The sequence below is a fragment of the Canis aureus genome, chromosome 14, assembly GCF_053574225.1.
Source record: "Canis aureus isolate CA01 chromosome 14, VMU_Caureus_v.1.0, whole genome shotgun sequence".
Lineage (NCBI taxonomy): Eukaryota > Metazoa > Chordata > Mammalia > Carnivora > Canidae > Canis > Canis aureus.
This window is the reverse complement of record NC_135624.1, coordinates 10,086,767-10,105,924: the sequence shown is the minus strand read 5'-3', so window position 1 is coordinate 10,105,924 and position 19,158 is coordinate 10,086,767. Positions and strand designations below refer to the sequence as shown.

Genomic DNA, 19,158 nt, shown 5'->3' with positions numbered 1-19,158 from the left:
TTCTCTCCCAGGTCTCCTCTGCAAGACTCACTTGACACTATATTGATCACATAAGTGACAATTAAGATTAAAATGAAACCCATTTTTCTCTGTTCTCTTCATTTTGATGTTTGGGAGTGCATTTATTAAGAGTATAAAGCAATGATGTCTCAAAGCTATAACAAAGGAATAGAATATAATAAATCACCCTATTTAAGGTGTATTCCTATAAGAATTTTTTAATTTTATTGTCTTCTCATTATTGCTTTTTGGTCCAAGGGGATGTTAGTTTTTTCGAGAATGCATAAACTTCCTTAATCTGACAGTTTGCAGGACCCTTAGGGATTATCAATTAGGAAGTACTACAAAAAAGATAAAAATTTTAAATTGTGATAGGTTTCCAAAAAAGTTACAACATTTACAAAGTTGTAAATGTTTCTTACAAATAATTTAAACAATTTTGAAGTATCCACAGTAAGAAGTGAAAATCTTGTCCTTAATCTCCTCATCTCTCTTGAGAGTGTGGTATGAATTCTTTAGGAAGTATTCTCAGTGTTAATCCAACCATATACAGTAGCTTTGTTGTTGTTACCAAAACTCAAAATAGATTCAAACTAGGTATTCATTTCTTCCCAGAACAACATAAGCTTTGAAATTGTTCCTTGTCAGAATAGAGAGAAACATCTTCTTCTTTTTAATGACTACAAAATATTCTGTAATATCAATCTACTATAATTCATTTAATTTATCCTCTTGTGAAAACCACTTATATTTTCTAAATTTTCTATTTTTTCTTTTTTCAGAAATAAATATTTTTACATATATGCATAAATAGTACTGAAAATATTTCTGTATGATAGATTCCTAGATGTGAAATTATTTAATAAAAAGATTATTTTAAATTTCGATAATTGTCCCCCAAAAGATTGTGTTGATTTGCTTTCTCATTCCAGTGTATGAGAATGCTTGTTTCCTCACCCATGCTTGCCTACTGTGGGTGATATCATTGTTCTTAATCTTGATAATTTAATAGATGATAAATGATATATCATTCCTGTTTTAAATTGCCACAAAAGAAACATCAATGCTTTTCTCTTTGCTTTATTCACTTATCCCCTCTCTTGATCAGTTCTCAGGATAGAATCATTTTATACCCACGTATTTTAAAATCTTGCTATATTCCCACTGGATGTATTATTATAGAATTGTAGCAACAAAATTGTTGCAACAGAATATTATAGAATTGTTCTCAGAGCAACAGAGAACTCATAATCTTCTGAGGCAACCTATTGCATCTTTCAATGGTCTTGCACTGTATGAAAAGATTTTTCTAAGGAGCCAAAAGCTCCCTCCCTGTAGTTTCCACCCGTTATAAAGCTCATGACCTTTTAATATGAAATCTAACGTGGGTGGTTCCCTCTTGCTCTAGCAATTTCACCTTGGAAGGGGGTACTTTTCCTAATGTTGTTTTGCATATCTAATAATTAGCTTAATTAATTGCTAAATAGAAGCCTTGCTTTCATTCTCTGGGACACTTCAAATATCTCAGATTAGAGGTTTATTTTCTTCTCAGGCAACCAATAGTTATGTGCTGTCTCCATTTCTATGCCTCCAATCATTCTTATTGTGACTTGAGACACGATAGCATCAATGTACACATTTTGTGAGATCAAGAGAATAAATATGGCATTCATAGAAAGCTATAAACTCTCTTCTAAATGATATCAGTTACAGTTAGATTTGTTACTTGGGGAGTGGATAAAAATTAGCTAGACTGGCTATGTTACAGAAGACCTAAGGGGATAATATTAAAAAATCAATTCTCAGGTTTGGTCTAGACTAGGAAGTAGGAAGACTTGTTGTTTTCTTTTTCTTTTTTTGGCATTTTAAATTCTGTGTATTTTATGTTTTCTTATTTCATATATTTAAAATAAGACATATTTTTATCTGGGTTGTCATTGCTTCTTGTTTTTCCCTTTTTTTATTTCCAAATTAAATTGGGGTATTTAACATATACATATTTCAGTCTCTATTCTTGGAGTCAAGGAAGGAGGCCTTCCTCTCACTTGGGAATCAAGTGGGAAGGGGAAGTGGGTGGTCCTAACTCTTTTTTTCCTTTTCTGAAAAGCAACTTTTGTCAACCAACTACAGGGCACCTGACTTGATAATTGTAGTTGTGAGTGTCTCCTTTTTCTGTTGCTTGCTTATGCCATATTCTAGGTGAGTGGATTATTATTAAACCTTTAGCATTGGATGAAACATTTTCAGATTTTGTCTGTTTTTTCTTTTTCTTTTTTTCAAATTTAAAAGCTACATAAAGGGAATCAGGTGGTTTGGAAAGCAAGCTCCTAGAGAAATTTTTAAATTAATTCAGTACTTCCAAGTTGCTTTCCGACCACATTTGGATCAATCTGTAAAAAGACTGCTTAGCTGGGAGAACAGGTGGCAAAGTTATTGAGATATAATGAAGTTTTTTAAAAAGCTATTTTAGATTTTTTCCTAAAGAAAGTAGGACTAGATTCCATTTCTATTGAAAAAACTTTTTATATGCATAATAGCAAGGTACAAAAACTCAAATAGAAAAGGAGCTTTATTTAAGCTTATCACTCTTAGAAATGCCTTCAGAAATAACCGTTTGGGAAAAAAAAAAGACTTTCACATACTGTATGTGATGGTTAGTACTATGGATCAGTCAGAAAGTTTCAAATAAAATTTATTTATTTATTTTAATTTTTTATTCATTTATGATAGTCACACAGAGAGAGAGAGGCAGAGACATAGGCAGAGGGAGAAGCAGGCTCCATGCACCGGGAGCCCGACGTGGGATTCGATCCCGGGTCTCCAGGATCGCGCCCTGGACCAAAGGCAGGCACTAAACCGCTGCGCCACCCAGGGATCCCTCAAATAAAATTTAATACAGACTGTTTGGATATAGATATAGATCAATATTTAAGCTGTGTCACTTGTTGACTCTGTAACTTTGGAGAAGTCATTAGATGGACTCCTAGCCTTATTTTCCCTAACTTTAAGATGGAAATAAGGATAGCACTTCCTATAGGAAATTTTCTGGATTTGTGAGAATTAGAATGTATGGCTGTGAAGGCAAATGAGATAAATGATGTAAAAATAATAATTCTGATCAAGTTATATCAATGCTCAAAACAATCTAAAGATTTCCAATTATAACTAGATTAAAATTCAGATACTTTATCTTGGCTTGCAAGTTCCTATGTGATTTGGACCAAAGATAGTTATCCAGGTTTTTCTTTTATGTTTGTTCATGTTTCTTATAGTCCAGACATGCTGACATTTGATTTTTTTTCCCTGACAGTTTCTTGAACATAAAAACCTTAGAATCTCTGAATTTACCTTTCCATCTTTCTGCAATGTTTTTTTTAATAAATATTCCAGAATGGATTACATTTAAGAAATGACATAAATTCTGTCTCCTCAGAGAATTTTTCCAACTATTTAAAATAGTACCTGTACTTCTAAGTAGGAGGATAGACACAAGTGCCAGAAGTCTCTCTAGTACTGAATGAATTAGCTGCCAACCCAAGATTCCATATCCAGTGAAAATAGTTCTCAAAAATGAAGGTCAAATTCGTATGCTTTCAGATGAACTAACCCAACCAATTTGTCACCAGAAGTCCTGCATTAGAAACAAAACAAAACTTATTAAAAAAAAAAAGCAATATTCTAAAGAGAAATCTTCAATCAGAAGGAAAATAATTTCAGAAAGAAAATTAGAAATTTTAAAAGGTTATATTGTGTATAAACGTTGATAAATATTGACTATATAAAACATTAATTGAAATGTCTTGTGGGGTATGTAGGTGGTTTAGTTGTTTAAACATCCCACTCCTGATTTTGGCTCAGGTTGTGATCTTAGGGTCAGGAGGTTTAGCCTTATCATGGGAATCTGCTTGATATTCTCTCTCCCCCTTGTTCCTACCCTCCCTGCCTTCTCTAAAAAAGAAAGAAAGAAAGAAAGAAAGAAAGAAAGAAAGAAAGAAAGAAAGAAAGAAAAAGAAAAAAAGAAAAAAGAAATGTTTTGTAAATTTTGTGTACAACAAAATATGTACAACAAATATGCATGTGATAACACAGCAGCTACAGGAGGGGGTAAATGTTTTTTAAAAGTTTCAGTTTCTTCAAAATGAATATATAATTAAAATTGTATATATTTAATTAAAAGGAAAAAATAACAATTCCATAATCAGATTTGGAGATTTCTTTTTAAAGATTTATTTATTTATTTTAGAGAGATATGGAGATGGTGGAAGGAGAGTCTTCAAGGAGACTCCCCTGCTGAGTGCAAAGCCAGAAAAGCAACTGCGTGTAAAAAAAGTGGGTGTAAGTTTGACTATTTCCATTTATAGGCAGCAAATGTTTGTGAAGTATTAGGTTAATTTTGTTTGCATTTCTTTGGGGCTGGATAAATGTGTTTATTTCAGAAAAGAAGGAAAATGTTACAGCACTTAAAGGATAAGAAATATAACACTCTTACATTGTTATGGCATCTTTTAGCATAACTATTTATTTACTTGCCCACATTAAGTCTGGTGCAAACTAACAATTATAAGACAATGCCTACCTGCAATCCTCTTTAGAAGTGATACTGCCCCACTAAACAATGGTGAAAGTCTGTCACATGTTATAAGAAGATGAGACGAATGTCAGATACAACTCTTCAGTTGTTTGGGGGCATCCTATTTACCAGGTCTAGGATTTGAGTTACAAAAAAAAATCAGGTTTTTTTTTAAGTATTTCTTTTCATAAGTTTGTGTAGGAGGCAACTGTGAACAGCCAAGGACTATTTCCAGATGAAAGTTATATTGTGGACTATAGAATAATAGCAATGTGCTTTGGTCTTCTGTCTCCATTCTTTCCCCTGCATATCAGATAACAGAAAATATCTATTTCTGGTATTTTGGTGGCTTGATGAATCTATTTTTACCTTCACAGGCATTTTGCTACTGATGTAGATCAAACTGGAAGCAAAGATTTGGGGAGCCATATATAAAAGGTTAAGTGTTAGTTGACATTTGGTTGCAAACTTGGGTTTCTCTTTTGTTTCATTAAAAATGTTTCAAGTAAATGCTCTTAGGTGTTCTAAGGACTTTGTTTAGTTTTCTTTAGAAATAAATGTACCAAACAGAAAGAAGGACCCTGGAAGCGCCTCCTTCTTCTCTGCTTTACTGCTCACTCTTCTCCAGCTCTCTCCTGCTGCTTCAACCTCCGCTGTCCTATTTGTGGACTCAGGGGACAAGTCCCCTGATAACAAAAATTATTTGCATTACCCTCTTTTTTACTTCTGTCAGTTTCAATGGCATTAAGAACGACAAAGTGAAAAAGAGGTAGGGGGGAGAAAGGGAGAGGGCCTTTCCAGAAATGGAGTTCACTCTTCACCTCTCCCAAAAGCAAATCCAGAAATTAAATGATTGGAAAAATATAATACATTTTCATAAATATCATCAAAGTTTTAGGATGATTTAGACATGAGTGAGTAGTCTTTTTTGACATATTGATTAGGCAGGTCAGAGTGGAGAGGAGGCGAAGGCAATTTATTGTGGATTTAAAAGAACAGAGTGAATGAGTTAGAACTGGATTATGATGTTGATAATGACAGCAATGAAAATTTATATATCAGTTACCATGTACAGCCTCAGTGTTAAGTGTTTCAACTGGAAAAAGTAAGATTGGGAGGTTAACATAACATGCTCAAGGCCATGCAGATAGTGAAGGTGGAATAAACCAAGCACTTCCTGACTATAATGCCCACATCCTTAAAGCTCAACTACAACTTAATACTACCTCTCTTGAGGCAGGGGGAAGTGGGGACACCATTCCAGATGGGAAAAGGCATAACCAATGATAAGGAGGAAATAGCAAATATACTGTGTGCAGAAACTGATGCATTTGCCTGTTTAAAAAGTAATTACTTACTGGAGTGTTATGGAGTCCAAACTACACCTTTCTTGTGAAATTCTCTCAGTGCTCTCACAGCCTGAAAATGTCTGAAAATGTTTTGTACAGGGGGAAAGGTTATACCAACCTGTATGATCTTTAAAAAGGAAAAAATTAAAAATCGACTTGAAGGTTGCCTGCAAAACTCTCTACTCTAGAAATTTCCCCAAATTGTACTTCTTTTGCTAAAGAGGAACTACTTTCTTTGGGGTTAGAGCTTGTCTCATGACATTAAGATGGTGCTCTCTTACTAACCAGTTATTGCCTGGTGTTCATTCATACGTATTCAAGAAAGACATTATTAATTTGGAAGTAAAGTTTGGAGAGGAGCTAATTTATTATCTAAACTTGAGTTTTTAGGCAATAAATTTTAGGTTATGGAGTATCTAAATTAAAATACCCTATGGACTACTGGGATTGTAGGAATAGACCACGAATGACAGATTCATAATGAAGATTTATATTTGAGAATCAGAGAAAAACAGCATTTCATTGCTTGAAGGGATCTTAGACAGCATCTGGTACAAACTTCTCAATTTACAGATTATGAAATTGAGTCTTAAAAGCTTAAATAACATGCCCAAGTCACAAAGCAATTTAGTGTAAGAGTTAGAACTAGCTCCCAGATTTTTTTGGCCATAAGCTGAGTTCAATATTCCTATCATGCCATCATACTATTTCCAGGATGGAGAAGATCACTAAAACTGTGAACCAAGTGAATCAAAGAGGAGTGGGAAAAATGAATTTAGAGAATTAATTTAGGAAAAGAATGCTGATTTAAGAGTTTTGGGGAACATTTATAATTAAGTTGTGTGTGGAGAAAGAAGAGCAGCATATGAGGAAGATGGGCGATTAGGGAGTTGGGAGGCAGGAAAATTCTTTTTCCAGAAATTAATCATGAAATGTTATGAAATCTTTCTCATATTGTGTTGTCTAGGAGCACAGAAGTGACCTGTCAATTGAGAACATTAAAAATGTAAGTTTTAAAAGAATAAAGAATGTTTTTGTGAATTTTGTTCACCCTGCACCTCAAGCACAAAGCAGAACATTAATAAATATTCATTGAATAAATGAATCAAAGTCATCCTTATGTGTCTAATTGAGTATTTTTTTGATAAATAAAACTCTTAATTGAATCATGATTTTGGAAAAGGTAACTGGAGTCTTTATTATAGAATTAAATTAATTTCTAGTTAGATCAAAAAATTTTTATATATTGCAGCCCCGGTGGGCAGCCCGGGTTGGTGGGGGAGAGCGGTGCTCAGCGGTTTATCGCCGCCTTCAGCCCAGCCCAGGGCCTGATCCTGGAGACCCAGGATCCAGTCCCACGTTGGGCTCCCTGCATGGAGCCTGCTTCTCCCTCTGCCTGTGTCTCTGCCCCACCCCTCTGTGTGTGTGTGTGTGTGTGTGTGTGTCTCATGAATGAATAAATTATATTAAAAAATAAAAGATTGCAACTGGCCCATTAACTTCAGAGTCAACTTGCATTATCCGCAATTGTATTGATAATTTGAGTTAGGGACTATTCTAAAATTAAACTAGAATAGTGAGAAAATAATTCCCTGGTGTGTAATAATATAGACTGCATTAAAGATGTAATATGCAAAAAAAAAAGATGTAATATGCTATAAATATACATGATATACTTTGTGTATGTTAAATTACAGAGAATCTATTACTTGGATGCTTTTATATATAAAGAAATCTTCCTCCAGAGATTAAAATGACATATGGATTGAAGAAAAATACCCATATTATTAAGATCCAATTTTTGGGGGGAAATAGGCTATGCAAAAAAAGTATAGTTATGACTAACATATTTAATATGAATAACATTGGTAGTTTGAACATCTAGAAATTCATCACATTTGTATGTAGTATTTAGATTTGTTGAATTTTAGGGTATGGAAGCATAGTCATGGATAAACAGAAACTTAAAAGGGGTATAATTTTATATAATTCAACATTGTTGTACATTATCTTCATAAATACTTATTTTTCCTGTATTCCTTCTCTTTTCTTTTCTTTTTAAAAAAGATTTGATTTATTTATTCATGAAAGACACAGAGAGAGGGGCAGAGACATAGGCAATGGGAGAGCAGGCTCCCCATTGGGAGCCCGATGTGGGACTCAATCCCAGGATCCCAGGATCACGACCTGAGCCAAAGGCAGATGCTCAACCACTGAGCGATCCAGATGCCCTCCTTCTCTTTTCCTAAAGCTTCCCCTTTTATTTAAAATCAGAATTTTGTGGGGATCCCTGGGTGGCTTAGCGATTTAGCGCCTGCCTTCGGCTGGGGTGTAATCCTGGAGTCCTGGGATCGAGTCCCGCATCATGGTCCCTGCATAGACCTGCTTCTCCCTCTGCCTGTATCTCTGCCTCTCTTTCTCTCTCTCTGTCACTCATGAATAAATAAATAAAGTCTTTTTAAAAATCAGAATTTTGAGTGCTAGGAAAGTGCAAGGATAACCTCTGAATACTTTTTATGTATTAATTCACATAATGTTCACAATATTAAAAAACAGTTCCTATTATTGTCCTTACATATGAAGAAAGCGAGGCAGAGTAAGTAACTTGCTAAGTAACTTGCAAGTTAAGTAACTTGCTCAAGTTTACACAAGTAAATGAAATAGCTATGATTTAACTGGAGAAATCTCTCTCCGAAGACCACATTCTGAGCTCTTATACTGCCCATTTGTAGGGTAACTATTTAATCCCATTAGCCCTTACCCATTGGGGTTTACACTATTTGGGATTTGTTCAGCCTCTTGGATCTGTGTGCTTCTGAATATATGTTTTTTTGCCAAATTTGGTCATGATTTCTTCTTCCTTTTTTTTTTTTTTTTGCTGTCCTCTATTCTCTTGTCCTGCGATTCCAATTTTCCAATACATATAAATATATATTATGGAATTCATTAATATTCCACAGGTCACGGGGCTTGGTCCCGTTTTCCTCCTCGTACTTCAGTTTGAATAGTTTCTATTTATCTGTCTTCTGTTAACAGTCCACAAATCCATTCTTTTCCAGTGCCAATCTGTTTTTATATCCATTGATGGATTTTTCATTTCAGACTTGTTATTTAGTTCTAAAATTTCATCTTGCTTTGATAGTTTTATTTATCTGTTTTGATTTCTCATGAATTCACTCATGCTTTTATTTTACATTTTAAAACATATTTCAATAGCCGTTTTAATGTCCTTGTCTGCTAACTCCAACATTTTTGTTATCTTGTGGTCTTGGAGAAAAGACACAGGAACAGCTTTATAATCAAAGCAAAGAGGCTGGACGTTTGTGTGTTCAGGGAGTGGTCTGACAAGAGAGTTGAATAGTCCATGTATACAGTGAATTTGTATACAGCCATGAAAATAAACAATCTAGAGCTAAACACAATAGGATGGACACATTTTTAATTGAATACTGAATAATAAAAGCAAGCCACTGAAGCCTTTTCACAATATCATACCTTATTAAAGAAATGAGGAACAAGTAACACCAAACAATATGTTGCCAAATACACACATACACTAAAAACCAACAGAATAAAAAACATTCAGTATAGTATTTACCACTTGGCAGGAGTTGGGGGAGAATAAAATAGGTAGATGTTAAGGGTTACACTTGATTATAGATTTGGCTAGTGGTTTTAAAGATATTTATATATTATAAAATAAAGAATTAAATTCACAAAATAATAAAGTAGGTTCACTATACTAATGATAATGATATATCGTGAGCAAAGACTTATGATTATGTATCTGACAATTCTGTATCTCTAAGGGCTATACCAAAAATTTAAAAGAAAATAGGAATAGGCAATGGGAAATGATGCTGGGAAGGTAAGAGATATCAATCTATTGTTTTGTCTGCCCCTTCTTGTCCTTTGAACTCACTGCTAACTTCATTTGAAAACATTAAGAAAGAGATTGCAGCTTCAGTGAATTTTTGGGTCCATCCTTTTTCTAGCAGAAAGTACTCCAATAATACTGGCATCCCAGTACTCCTAGAAGGGCTTCCACTTATGAGCTACCTTTATCTGGGATACAGGAGATTAGCCAGAACCACAGGACCCCTTAATTACCTGATACTACTAAAATCTTCAGCTCTCTGGGGTTACTCCACAAGCATATGTAGCTTCTATGTGCTCCTCTCCAGTTTTGTTTTCTGTGCTCCCAAAGGTCACCACTCCTTTTGCCTCCAGACACAGACACACACACACACACACACACACACACACACACACACACACAGAGGCTACTTTGTTAGTCTTTGTTAGCAAATTCTTATCCTTCACGCATGGTCTGCTTTCTCATTTATTTGCTAGCCTGTGGCTCTAAGTCTAGAACTTGGTTCCATATCCTTAGTCTTGTGGCTAAGGTCACTGACGTCCATGTCTACCCTGTTGTTAACTGCCTTAAATATGATGCTCTCTGACCTAGCTCTCCACAGATTAACTCATTCTTGTTCAGCTTGGGTGTATCCTTCTCAGGGGAACCATTTCTACCTGATATGACTGACTTCTTCACTCTCCCAGCAGTGATAACTCCAGCAAGGAAATTCCTTCATATTTCTTTTATTCGAGGATTTGGTTTTTTAGTATGTGAACACTCCCAAATTGTCTTCACAGTGTTTTTTCAATTCAAGCAGGGTTCTTCCTTTGGCAACCCTTTCCCTGAGGTTTTTGTGGGAATGACTGTGACGAAAGGAAGAGACAGGCAAAAGTAGAAAGGCTGCAGCAAGGATCAGTTCCTAGGTTTGCTTTCATTATAAAAAATTCTTATAATTGGTTAAAAACAACAAAATTTGAAGACACAGAGAAAAACTGAAAATCAACCTGGCTATAATGGGGACAAATTTTTAAAGATTTAATAAAATAGGCTGTAAAGCATTTGTAGAGAAGGGAGGAATTTTAGTGGACATGAGAAGAAATATTTTCATAGCATTTTGCTATAGGATATAAATTGAATTCCTGGTAATGTTTTTCAAGAAGAGCATGTAAAGACTGGAATTACTCTTGAATTACTGTCAACTGCTTGACTTAAAAAAATATATTGGTCAGTAAGTGTCCGGAATTTTTTTGATATTCTGTATTTAAAATCATTTTTGGTCCTGTGATAATAAATATAGAACTACAGGCATGGATGTGTGCCCCCAACATCTAGGATATACCTTAGGTACATAGGTACTCAATAATCTTTGTTGCGCATACAAGTAAATTGTCTTTAAATTTAAGTTCCGGGAGGAATATGGATTTTGTTTTGGGTGCAGTGAAGAGGCAACAAGGGCTTTTTTTCTTTTTCCTTTTTCTTAAGTAATGAGACAAATATCTGGATTGGATTTCTTTTAGAATTGGTAACTATGGAAACAATGTAAAGGGTTACTTGGATATCAGAGGAGAGTGGAGGGAGGGAGACTTCTTGTGAGGCTAGAACAATAGACTGTGAAAGAGTTCTATGGGCTTGAACTGGAATCCATGAGAATGAAAATAAGAAATGAACACAAGAGTCAATGCATGGACAGAGTTGTAACAGCTGGCATCACTTTGTAGGTATCTTCAAGAAGCTTCTACTGATCTTTGCCTCTGCAATAGCATGTGAGAATTCCTTGTGCTTATATAGGATTAAGTCAATGGTTCCAAGGCTGGGAATAGGTCATGAGTTAAAGGGGCAGACAACAACACTTGTATGATGAATCTTAAAAATCAAAATGATGAAGTGGTCATTACTTGGGAAGAAAAGTGCAAAAGGAAGGAGGATGAAAAATAATGTGTTCTGTCTGGAATACTTTAATTTTTATGCTTTATACTGCAACCATGTAAGATGTACAGGGTGTCTAGTTTGGAGCTTAAAAGAGGTTTCGGCTTCACGCAATTTAGTTGAGAATTATTGTGGGCAGCCCGGGTGGCTCAGCGGTTTAGCACCTGCCTTCAGCCCAGGGCGTGATCCTGGAGACCTGGGATCGAGTCCCACGTTGGGCTCCCTGCATGGAGCCTGCTTCTCCCTTTTCCTGTGTCTCTGCCTTCTCTCTCTGTGTCTGTCATGAATAAATGGATAAAATCTTTAAAAGAGAGAGAGAGAGAGAATTATTGCCATGAAGTTAATCATGAGAATTATTAAAATGGTATTTTTGAGGGATAGATCATAGGGAGAAACATTATGTGCTGTTATAAGCTTTGGGGAGCATTATATTTAAATGTTGGTTAAAAAAATGTCAAAAAACTGGAGTCAGAAGAAACTACAGAAAAACTAGGCCACTACAGATGGAAAGAATGCCAGTCGAGGAAAGAATTTTAAGGATGTCCAATAATGACGGATCCTACAGCGGTCAGTACAAGCTGAAGGGAGAGATTGGCTTAAGGAGAGGCAAGGAGCCAATGGTAGTTAGAGACATCAGTGGTGACCAGAATGGGTCCTGAGAAAAGTCCATTTAAATTAAGACATTAGTGAATCCTAATAAAGGAGATTGATTCAAGGTGGGGATAGTGCCCAGATTATAGGGCAAGATAGAGAATGAGAGAGAGAAGTTGAGGCAACAAATAGTGACGTTGTTTCGAGAAATTTTGTTGTGAAAGAAAGAAGCTAGCTAGCTTGGAGAGAAAAAGGAGTTGAAGAGGTAGATTTGAAGCTCTTTGTAGTTTTGAAGAAGGAAGGAAGTCGAAAGGGAGAATGTGAATACGTAAGGAAATGGAATAGACTGACAGAGAAATTGTAGAGAAGTCAGGGACAACTGTAAGTTCCCATAGGAACAGAGCTCTTGAGTGCATAAATCCTTCTCAAGAAATAACATTTGAGGAGAAGAGAAAAGAGTCATATCAGATGACTTCAGTCATTTCTGAGCTATAGGGGTTCTAATTTTCTGCCAAGAAAAGGATTCTGGTAGTGGTTTAGGGTTTCATGGGGGATAGAAATTCAGATTATCTCTTTTTTGTATGTTTCTAGAACAGGTTGGAGGGTGCTAGCTTATCTTTGAAATTCTTTCAGATTTTTTGGAGTGTAGATATGTCATAGAGACAGAATATTTCACTTTATCATACTCCCCAAATGGATTTATAGCTTTTTTTTCACCTTGGAAAGTTGGAAGTTGTTCACCTTGAATCTGTATATTATGCAATAGCCATTGCAATCAGATTGTCCTCTCCAAGTGGCAATTAGCCTTTCATCAGTTTATTTTCTGCCTATGGCATTCTGCAGAGAGTTTTCTGTAGCAGCCCTGGGTGAGTGCATGTGGAGACAGGAACAGGAGCAGCTCCAGGCCAGGCAGCCAGCAAACTGTTTCCTCCCAAAATGTCAATGCATCTAGTAATCAAGTCTCCTCATACATCATTTTAAAAGGACAATTCTCTATAGATCAGATCAAAGTCAGATGATATTATTCTAGACAAATAGCCTAGTTACAATAGTCAGTGTATCCCTAGGAGTGTTATATATCTAAATGGACTATATTCATTTTTTTACAATGAATAATTCCAGCTAATGAAATCTTTTAAAGTAGGGTTGTACTATCACCCTTAAAAATTTTCATGCCTTTTACTCCATGTAGGGAATGGATTTCTGAGTGGTCCTGGCATTTGAATTAAAGCTTTGAGCATCATCAGTGTACTTGTCAAAAATCTGAATGAGTTCTGGTCTAATATAAAGGCTGTATCTTGTGTGGTAAATGAGATAGGATTCACTTCATCTGTGATTGATCAAACAAACAATAACAATAACAAAACAGTGGTTTAAAGAGGATAGAAGTCTATTTGTCTCTCAGTTAAAAATCTAGAGGTCTGTAAACCATGGTTAGCATGGCAGCTTTGCTCTGTGAATTCCTCAGAGATCTAGGCTCTGTCCAGCTCAATTGGGCTCTTTGTTTATATTCCAAACAGTATGACAGAAGAAAGCATAAAGAAGAAAGTAGGCAAGAGTTATTTGGGAGAGTCCCCCAGATTTGCCACATAGAACTTCTGCCAGAATTTAGTCAGGTCAGAATTTAGTTATATTGCCATATCTAGCTACAAAATAGACTAAGAAATACTTGGCTTTTTCCAGATGCTTAAATGCTCAACTAAAATTTGAAGTCTATATTACTAAACTCAGCGACGAGTCTTGGCCACAGTGGTACCTGCTATTCTTTGCTCTGGAAGGGAATATTCATAAGCATGGTTAATAAGGAGGCCACCTACTGGATGATATAAAAAGAGTGAAGAAGTCTAACCAGGAAACAAATGAATGCTAGCTCTATGTTCAAAGTGGGATTGAGGGTTCTTCACCATCCCTCTCTAAAAACAAATTGGTTAACACCCTCTTTGGTGCCATCCTCACTTTTACTCTTGTGTGTGTGGTCTCAAAATTCTAAGTATGATCACCAATGCTTTGAAAGGACAACCAGGGTTGCCTACATCCTGTTGGATAGTGAGTCAGTTCCTGAGGGAGGTGTTGAATACTGGCTCTAGAGTGACAACCTCATGTATGTAATTGTCAAGTTGAAAACATTTGTTCTACATATATTCATTTAGTATAATATAGAAGTTAAGACAGCTTAGTAGTTAACTTGAGATTATGAGCAAAAAGCATTAGCTTGGGGGATCCCTGGGTGGCTCAGCGGTTTAGCGCCTGCCTTCGGTCCAGGATATGATCCTGGAGTCCCGGGATCGAGTCCCACATCAGGCTCCCTGCATGGAGCCTGCTTCTCCCTCTGCCTGTCTCTCTCTCTCTCTCTCTCTATCTCTATCTCTCATGAAAAAATAATAATAATAAAAAGTATTAGCTCCTAGGGATTAATATATTTTGTATGTTCTAGCATCTTCTGCCTTAAATATATGTTAAAGTTGTGACTCAAATTTAAATGATTAGTATTAGACCAATACTTAAGAACTGGATTCTATCAATTATACATGGAAAATTTGTGTCAGGAGAAGAACTCATTTACTATACTTCATACATGTTATTTCACTACCTCTTGGTCATAGTTCCCTATCATCCTAAAGGTAATGAGTCAGTTGATATTCATCAATTTGTGTAAAATATATTACAATTAGTAGAGACATTAGAAATCTTAAAACTCTATCATTTAGCATTTTGTTCTTTCATCATTATGTTCTCAGTCCTTACAATTGTCTTCGCAAATGACAAGAAACAGAAGAGTTGCTGAGTTTCATCTTTACAAGGATCATGGGGAGTGGAAATCTATAGTACTTGTCTTGCCATTGATTATTTTTCTGATCCTGCTTGGCAGCCTGCCTAACTACGCTGACAGTCACTTCTCATCGTCTCTAGTGGTGAACAGCAATAAGAAGAGGATCAATGACATAGTGAGCCTGCCTGCCTGCTTTCTTTCCTTTCTTCTTTCCTTCCTTTTCTTCCCTTTCCTTCTCTTCCCTCTGCACTGCAATCAAACTAAAAGACAGAAAATGCATTTGCTTGGTAGCAAATCAGACTTTGCAGTATAGAGATATGTCTGAATTAAACTTTAGATCTGAGTCTTTAAGATCTGGGTCTGTTAAAAGATGTTTTCATTGATTGCCAAATCAACCGAAGAGTCAGATAGTAGAAGAGAGCAAAAGAAAAGAGAAAGACTAACATATACAGAGAAGACAGCTTTTTTCTTTTATTCCAAGTCAGCTCCATACAATGACAGATCATGTAGTAATTTATAAAACTTTTGATAGTATATTTTATCAGTAAAAATGTTTGAGTTTTCATCTCCAATATATGCACATTTATAGTTTATCAATGATATATTTTGGCATTAAAATATTTTTAAAAGATATTTTAAAGGATTAGATACAAAATAAACATGAATGTATCTTTTCCTATAATCTTCCTACTCTTCAAATGGACTCCTTCTCTCTTTTTTTGCCAACTCACTTCACAGATCCTGAATACAATGCATTTGATTGAAGACGGCACTACAGAATCTTGAATTTCTTGAGTGCAAATGTCTAAACAGTGGGTTGATTGATCGGGTTTTTGAATCTTCTGAGACTGTGTAATTGAGTGCCTGATAATATGCCCACAGATTCCCAGAACTCAACTGAATAATTTGGGATAGCAGTGGTTAACTGAAATGCGGTTCTTCAATTATTGTAAGGCAACAGGAAGGCTGGATGGTGGCATTTGTCTCCTGGGGTAGAGGATGGTGGGCTAATACCCTATAAGGCTCTGGATGTGATCAATTCATCTGGGAGAGTTGAACTCTCATGGAGTTAAGACTCCCAAGTGAAATTTGGTTATAATCTCTATGCATTTTGCACAGTAGGACTACCTGTACACAAAGTATTTAGAAAAACGTTGACGTGATTGACTCTTTCTGATAAATCCCATACACATTTGCTGTCACTTTCCATGTTTTAGGAGCTACAGTGGATGCTGTAGGGGTCACAAATAATTGAGTAAGTCACTGTAACATCTATGACTTCACAAGGAATAATGAAATTGGGTGTGAAAATAAAATACATTAAAATATGATGTAGTTATGAATAAAGTTCAAAAGAAGCAGATAAAATGATTAACTTAATGGAAAGATATTTAAAGAAAGTAATATCTGATCTTGATTTCAAAGATTGCAGGTTATAAGAACAATATAAGGGAAAACACAGAGATATAACATGACACAGTTTTGGCTTGGCCAGAATATTTATTTACCCAAGTGAGCTTCCATTTTCCTATCTTTAAAATGAGTCATTTTGGTTTTATGATTTTATTTCAACAAATCTACCTGCATCTACATTGCATTTTAGAGGAAATAACAATGAATAAAATACAGTATGTTCCCTTAAGGGGCTTTCAATCTACTAGAAGAAAGGAACAAGTAGACAAATAACTAGACTAAAGCAGCCTCTGTGAAAAATTTGTTAGCCTAGAGAGTCAACAAGGAAAAATTAAAGGATCACCTAGCAACAGGGAAGACACTTGAAGTTAGATCAGAGTTATCTTGGAATCAATGATGATGAAAAAATGATTACAGCTAACATTTCTTGAGTAATTTTACGTATTAGCCCTACATGCATTGCTCACGTTATCTAATTACCTAATTCCCACAAAAAGTTTATAGGTTTAATATTATTTTTGGTATTATTATTATTCCATTTTGTGTGAAGGAAACTGAAGCTTGGGCATATTAGATGATATATCCAAGTCACAAGGCAGTTAGAATCAAGGTGATGTTTGATTGCAGCCAAGCCAATGCCAAACTCTGAGATTGAAATCACACTATGTGACCTATTTTATCATGTTCCATCGCTACGATTATGGGGACAAATCAGGGCTGTGGTTGAGAGCAGGAAGACACCATGGCTGACAAGTACACATCAGAGAAATTTGCAGTTAGTAGAGATGTAGCCACAAGAATTGGATGGAGGGTTAGGATATTAGATCCTCCATGGATTAAGGTAAGTTGGAGAAAGGGATAAGAAGAATCTAAGGTGGGGGGTGCCTGGATGGCTCAGTTGGTTAAGTGTCTGCTTCAGCTCAGGTCATGATTCCAGTGTCCTGGGAGGGAGACCCATGTTGAGCTTCCTGCTCAGTGGGGAAGTCTACTTCTCCCTTTCCCCCTGCCTCTCCTGCTTGTATTTTCTTTAACTCTCTATCTCTCAAACAAACAAACAAACAAACAAACAAACAAACTCTTTTAAAAAAAGAATCTAAGGTGGGGATATAGGCTTTACAAAAGGAACCAGAAATCCATTTACTGGAACTGGAGCTCAATGCAAGAATTAATGACCAGGAACAAACACAAACTCAAGTCTAGAAAAGAATACATCAGAGAAACAACAATGGTGAGTTGTGGTATAGGAAGGTTGTTGTTATGCCTATAAGTAGTGCTTGGGGGTTGACTAATTTTTATATTCTATGGGCAACAATATGGTATATTGGATGAAAGTACTTGCTTCAAAATAGACAGATCTGTTTTGGAATGCCATTTTCACCACTTTCTAGCTGCGAGCAGTCACTTCATTTCTATGAGCCTCAGTTTTGCTACCTGTAAAATGGGTAAAATGATACCCACACTTCCTTAGTTACTGTATACATTATGCTATGTAGCATGAAAAGCATCTAGTATTGAACTTGGCACAAAGATAGTGTATTAGGAAGAATTACTTTGGCAGCAAGTGACAAAAACCCAAGATAATTATAGCTTAAATATGATAGAAATTAAATTTTCTCAGTGTGCACTTAAAAAGAATGGATATTCTGCTATTTTAGGATGGAATGTTCTCAATATATCTGATAAATCCATCTGGTCCAATATGTCATTCAAAGCCATTGTTTCCTTGTTGATTTTCTGTTTGGATGATCTATACATTGATGTAAGCGGTGTGTTAAAGTCCTGTACTATAATTGTATTAACTATCACCTAATTCCTTTACCTTTGTTATTAACTGCTTTATTTATTTATTTATTTATTTGCTTTCATGTTGGTCACATAAATATTTACAATTGTTATATCTTCCTGTTGGATTGTCCCCTTTATTATTATGTAGTGTCCTTCTTTGGGTCTTGCTACAGTCTTTGTTTTATTTTATTTTTTTTTTTCAGTCTTTGTTTTAAAGTCTATTTTGTCCAATATAAGTATTGCTACCCTGGCTTTCTTTTGATATTCATTTGCATGATAGATGTTTTTCCATCCCCTTACTTTGAATCTGCAGGTGTCTTTAGGTCTGAAATGTGTCTCTTGTAGGTAGCATAGGTCTTGTTTTTTCCTTTTTCTGTCACTCTATGTCTTTTGATCATAATGTTTAGTTCATATGTATTCAGAGTAATTTTTGATAGATATGTATTTATTGCTATTTTGTTACCTGTCTTATGGTTGTTTTGTAGTTTTTCTCTGGACATTCTCCAGAATAGATCACATATTAGGCCACAAAACACGTCTCAACAAATTAAAAAAGATTGAAGTCATACCATGCATCTTTTCTGACCACAGTACTACAAAACTAAAAATCAACCACAAGAAAAAATCTGGAAAAAGCACAAATAAATAGAAGTTAAATAACATGCTACTAAATAATGAATGAGTCATCCAAGAAATTAAAGAAGAAATTACAAGGTAACAACTGAAAATGAAAATGTAATGGTCCAAAATCTTTGAGATGTAACAAAAGCAGTTCTAAGAAGGAAGGTTATAGCTATAGTTCTACCATAAGAAGCAATAAAAATCTCACATAAACAACTTAACCTTACACCTAAAGGAACTAGAGAAGGAAGAACAAACAAATCTCCACACTGGC

The 19,158-nt window shown here is 35.4% G+C and overlaps 1 long non-coding RNA gene across 1 annotated transcript in view; it reads right to left on the bottom strand.

Annotated features, from left to right (window-relative positions):
* Positions 1-10,065: 10,065 nt before the first annotated feature.
* Positions 10,066-19,158, bottom strand: part of LOC144282835 (uncharacterized) — a 55,935-nt gene continuing 46,842 nt past the window's right edge. The window contains exon 3 of the long non-coding RNA XR_013351247.1: positions 10,066-12,005. This is a non-coding gene — a long non-coding RNA (uncharacterized LOC144282835). The remainder of the gene's footprint in view (positions 12,006-19,158) is intronic.